The following is a 5,528-nucleotide window of genomic DNA, read 5'->3' as shown; positions in this document are numbered from 1 at the left end:
GAGAAACCATGATTAACTGTGATTCTCTCTGCAAGAGTCCTGACTTACAAGCTCCCTGAGGGTAGGGCCTTGTAAATGTGACAACACCTGTCACAGGGGCTATAGATGACATCCATGCCCTAGGAAGAGCTAGGACCACACAGGACGCACTGTTTCCACTGGCTCTGAAGGAACCCCTGTCAAAGGGATGGCAGAATACTTGCTTCTGTGGCATGCCAATGTTAAAGCCCTGTCCCTACACTTCATATCCCCATGGGAAAGACCCACGTCACCTGTTGACAGCTTTCCTAGAAGAAGGCATAAGCCCCAATTGCCTTTTAAAAGAAAAAAAAATGAAGTAATAGATAAAAACTCAGAACAAGCAAGCAATATCACTGAAGTGTTTTCCACAGAATTGGGAAGCCAGAGGATTTGGTCGTTTTTGAGTTCCTTCATACCAGAGGCATGTGGTTCAGTTGGTTAATGGGAAGGAAAAATGTTCAAGAGATAATGTTATTCTTTATGTGGGAGCCATCTGTGTACAGGTCCTAAATGTCCCCAGATACAGAAGAGAGGGAGTGTCGTGGAGTTTCACGTCTGCTTTCTTTGCTGTCTTTATCTTGGGTAGAGTATGACAAACATAATCACATTTATCTCCTGGAGCATAAAGGGTTTTAATCACCCTATTAACCAGGATGACATTTTTCACAGACTTAAAAAGGAATAGAACAGACATTATCTCCCCATAAGCAATCCATTTCATGGAGACTGAGCACCAGAAATGCCGGAGAGCAGGGCTAACATGGCCATTTCCATTTCCTATCTAAGCCAACATTAAGGAGGCTTTTGGTAAGATGTGGCTACCGTTCCACGCATTTTAAGCTTTATTTTTAGAACTGGAGGCTGCTGGAGAAAGTCACGCTGAGAAAACACCGTGGGCAGAGAGGAGCAGACCTTGGGATTTTTACGAGACAATACCGCTGCCCTCCTGTATGGCTCACTCACCCAGGGCACTTCAGAGTAGAGGCACACCCTACCCTGGGAGGGAGAGCATCTCAGTGCTCACTACTCAAGGTATCGAGCCTTGACCAGAAGGTGAGAGAAAATCCCATCTGATGGCAGATAACTCAGTCGTGGAGAAAACCAGACGGCATTACCTAGAAGCGTATAGATAGTCTCAGGGTCGGCAGTGGTTTACGTAAGCTGGATCAAGTCCTTTGTCCCATCGCCATCTGATGAGCCATGGTCACATTCTAAAAAGAACCAATGTAAGGAAACAAACAATAGCAAAAAACAACAAAACAAAAGCCAGGCAAGTGAGGGCTGGCAGGTTGGTTCAGCAGGTGAAGCCGCTTGCGGCCAAGCCTGATGACCTGAGTTCAAACCTGCGGACCCACAGCTGTCCTCTGACCTCCACATGTGCTGTGTGGCATATGTAAGAGATGAATAAATGTGATTTTTAAACAGGCAGGTGACTGTTCAAACACGCTTACCAACGTAAGGGTAAAGGCCATGCTTGATAGATTCTCCTGAGGAGCCGAGCCAGGCAAGCTGAGCGAGTGCTGATAACACCTGCTCCTGCTTATCCGAAAGGCTACAAACGAGATCCTTGGTGCTGCCCTCTCAGACAAACCCCGAGCTCAGCTTCCTGTGGGCGGTGCTGCTTCCCTCCTAGACTTTTCATTACAAATGACTGTGGTACGTCATCTGTGAAAGCCGCATTGTCCCATCTCCCAACTCCTGGTTTTATACAGCATAGCCCTCGCTGGGAAGACTTGACTGAAGTCACACTGTGCCCCATAGTAAGAAGTTTATTCTCTTTTAGGGGGCCCTCCACCAAGCTCCCAAATAAATCACACAGTCTTATTATTACTTATAAAAGCCAGCCTTAGCCTGGCTTGTTGCTAGACATTTTTTCTTATATTAGCCCATCTACCTTTTGCCTCTGGGCTTTTCCTGACCTCTTCTGTAAATCTTACTCCATGGACTGCTGTGCAGCTGGATGGTGGGGTGGCTGGGGTGACTAGGATAGTTGGGATGGTTGGGATTGCTGGAATGGCTGGGGTGGCTGGCACCTCATGCCCTCCTCTCCTTGTTCTCATGCCCCTCCTCTTCCTCGTTTCTCCTTCTATTTATCCTCTCTGTCTGCCAGCCCCGCCTATCCTTGCTTCTGCCTCACTATTGGCCATTCAGCTCTTTATTAGGACCCCCAGGTGTTTTTGACGGGCAAAGAATCACAGCTTCACAGAGTTAAGCAAATGCAGCATAAACAAAAGTCACACACCTGAAAATAATATTCTACTACAGTGCCCCATCAAGGTTTGGAGGTGCAGAAAGTACGTCAACTCACTGGCAAGTGGCTCTGGCCAGCACATCACTAACATGCACTTCACGGTTTCCAAATGTCTCCCACACATGAGGCCCTTCCCCTGGGAGTCATCAGAATTTAATGTATGAGCTTGGGATTGTAATATCTTTTGTTTGTTGGTTTGGTTTGTTTTTTCAAGACAAGATTTCTCTGTGTAGCCCTGGCTGTCCTGGTGTCAAAGAAGCTTCTGCTTTGGATTTTGATGTCACTGACAACAGAACTTACTGGACTGATACATCACTGAAGACTATTAGCAGAGCCGTTATGAACGGCGGTGCACTGGAACACGTGGAGTTTGGCTCAGGTCATTCGGAAGGCATGGCAGTAGACGGGCTTAGGAAAAACTTGTACTGGGCAGACACAGGCACGGATCGCATCGAAGTGTCAAAGTTGGATGCACGTCACCCACAGGTTTTGGTATGGAAAGACCTTGGTAGTCCCCGAGCTCTAGCATTGGATCCTGCTGAAGGACTTATGTATTAGACTGAATGGGGGGGGGGAGCCTAAGATTGATGGATGGAAGTGAACATACTACATTAGTTCCAAATGTGGGACGAGCAAATGGTCTAACTATTGATCATGCTAAAAGGCGGCTTTGCTGGGCAGACCTGGACGCTAACTTGATAGAGTCTTCAAATATGCTTGGACTCAACCGTGAAGTTATAGCGGATGACTTGCCTCATCCTTTTGGCTTAACTCAGTACCAAGATTACATCTACTGGACGGACTGGAGCCGACACAGCATTGAACGTGCCAACCAAACCAGTGGGAAAACCGCACCATCATCCAGGGCCATTTGGCAGGCGGGGTGGAAGGAATGTGCCTCCAGCAATGGGCACTGCTCCCGCCTCTGCCTGGCCTCAATGCTGACAACAACAGGACCTGTAGTGCTCCTACCACCTTCCTGCTCTTCAGTCAGAAGAGTGCCATCAACCTCATGCTGATCTATGAACAACGTGGCCACTACATCATCCTTCCTGTCCACAGCCTTCGGAACGTTAGGGCCATTGACCACGACCCTTTGGGCAAGCAGCTCTACTGGCCTGACTCTCGACGGAACATGATCGGAAAAGCACAAGAAGATGGTGGCCAGGGTTTTACTGTTGTTGTTAGCTCAGTTTCAAATCAGAACCTCGAAATACAGCCCTTTATTCCACCTGTAGCCACGCCCAAAATGGGCGTGGTCAGCGGCATGGGTACCTAGATTTCTCCCTACACTCACTCCTACAGGCCACAACTCAGCCCAGAAAAGCTCAAGAAAATGAATTGCAGCAAAGTCCCTGGGTCCCCTAGCAAAGGGACTTTCATTTCTGAAGCCTTGCCCTGCCCACGTATAGTATTGGCAGAACACTCACCTTCCGGTTCTGTCCTAATCTCCAGGGTGGAGGGGTCTGTTTTGTATCCAGACAGCCTTAGTTGGAGCTTCACCCTGGGAGGACCGAGGATCAAGAAGGGCACTTAGCAAGGCCCTGGTCACAGAGTTGTTCCTGGAATAAATTACACAAACCAGCCAGCCACGCACTTCTCTTGAACCCACAGTGCCCTAGAAAGACCACAAACTCCATCCAGACTCTCCACTTGGCACCCCCGTGGAAGCCTCTGCCTCATATCTTACTTTTTCTCCAGTCACTAAATCATCCCGAGCTGAGCACCATCACACATTAATTACGTGGCATGACAAAGCCCCAGGTCGGCTGCTTTCCGGAACTGTGTCTGCCAAGGTGCGATGAGAATTATCAGGAAGGTTCAACTGCCAGGTTAATGTCCCTTCTGTTTCAGTGTGTGAAGCCCTCTCCGTGCTTGGGCAGTGAGCACTCAAATTAAAACCAGCTCACCTGCTCGTTCCCAAACGCAGGACAAGTGTCTTCTAGGCCCTTGGCCACCATTGTGACCTGGGCAACGGCTTTATTCCCGTCGGCTCCAAGCTTCTAAAACACCCTCTCCAGTTAAATCTCAGCAGCTGTGCTACTCTGAGGACCGGGGCTGGGAGCCCAGCAACTTGCTACTGTATGGTAAAATCCAGCCTAGGGAGGCCAGGGGAGGCCCAGGGAGGCCTAGGGAGGCCAGGGGAGGCCCAGGGAGGCCTAGGGTGGGCAATGCACTTCCAACAGTTCAGCTGCACTTCTTAGAAAGCCTCAATGCCTACCCCAGAAAAAGTATCTGAAAACTTCACAGACCACATAGCTCATTTCCAAACCTCGTCCATGTCCTAACAGCTATCAATAGACTGGTCTACGCCACGATATGCCAAGAACATTTTCTGTGGCTAAGACTCCTTCATCACCAATGGAGGCAAGTCCTCATACTCATGCAGCCCCTGGGAGCCAGGCAGTCCACCCTGAAGGTGTGTCCAGGGGCTGTGGGGTGAGGAGGTACACTGTGGAATCCCCTCATCACCAGCAGCTCCCCTCCCTGGCAACAACCTCCTAATCTCAGCCTTGCGCACCTGAACACACAGACAAGCTGACCCGGAACTGATAGAATTAACATATAGAGCAAACTGATAGAATTAATACATAGTAAGAGAGAACTTATTAAATTGCTTTACAAGATGCTGCCAGGGCAGTCCAATAATGACTGTCTCTCACAGGGAAGCTGAAAACTTGGTAGTCGTTCTGTCCACGAGGCTGGGTACCTCCGGAGTCCCGCCGCAAGGCAGAAGGCCTGCGTGGTGTCAGAAAACTGCTGGTCTTCAGTTCACATTGGAAACCCGAAAGGCTGATTCCTAAGAGCAGCGAACAATCACTGCTGTGACAGCGGCGGTGGCAACAGGGTGCATGAATTAATTTGCTACTCTCCTCTCCCAACTCCTTCCATTCGGGCTACTACCAGAAGGTACCACCCATACTTAGGGCGGGTGTCCCTACACCTGTTAAAGCCATCAAGATCAGCTGGGCGGTGGTGGCGCACGCCTTTAATCCCAGCACTCGGGAGGCAGAGGCAGGTGGATCTCTGTGAGGTCGAGGCCAGCCTGGTCTACAAGAGCGAGTTCCAGGACAGCCTCCAAAGCCACAGAGAAACCCTGTCTGGAAAAACCAAGAAAAAAAAAAAGCCATCAAGATCATCCACCCCAGGCTAACCCGGTATAGATAGTGCCACCCTGAAGCTTTCGGGTGGTTCCTGACTGTGTCAAGTTGACAATTATTAACCATTATTAGGCGTCAAAGGCCCTCTGTCTTCA

General features: G+C 49.3%; 1 long non-coding RNA gene across 1 annotated transcript; it reads right to left on the bottom strand.

The window, feature by feature from the left end:
* Positions 1-822: 822 nt before the first annotated feature.
* On the bottom strand, positions 823-5,263 carry LOC110340105. The gene is made up of 3 exons (XR_002381887.2): positions 4,896-5,263; positions 3,703-4,060; positions 823-1,232 (listed from the first exon to the last, which is right to left on the bottom strand). It is a non-coding gene; the product is annotated as an uncharacterized LOC110340105 (long non-coding RNA).
* Positions 5,264-5,528: the final 265 nt, after the last annotated feature.

The sequence above is a fragment of the Mesocricetus auratus genome, unplaced genomic scaffold (genome assembly GCF_017639785.1).
Source record: "Mesocricetus auratus isolate SY011 unplaced genomic scaffold, BCM_Maur_2.0 Super-Scaffold_100018, whole genome shotgun sequence".
Classification (NCBI taxonomy): Eukaryota; Metazoa; Chordata; class Mammalia; order Rodentia; family Cricetidae; genus Mesocricetus; species Mesocricetus auratus.
The sequence above is the reverse complement of the archived record's forward strand: the minus strand, read 5'-3'. Positions and strand labels throughout refer to the sequence as shown.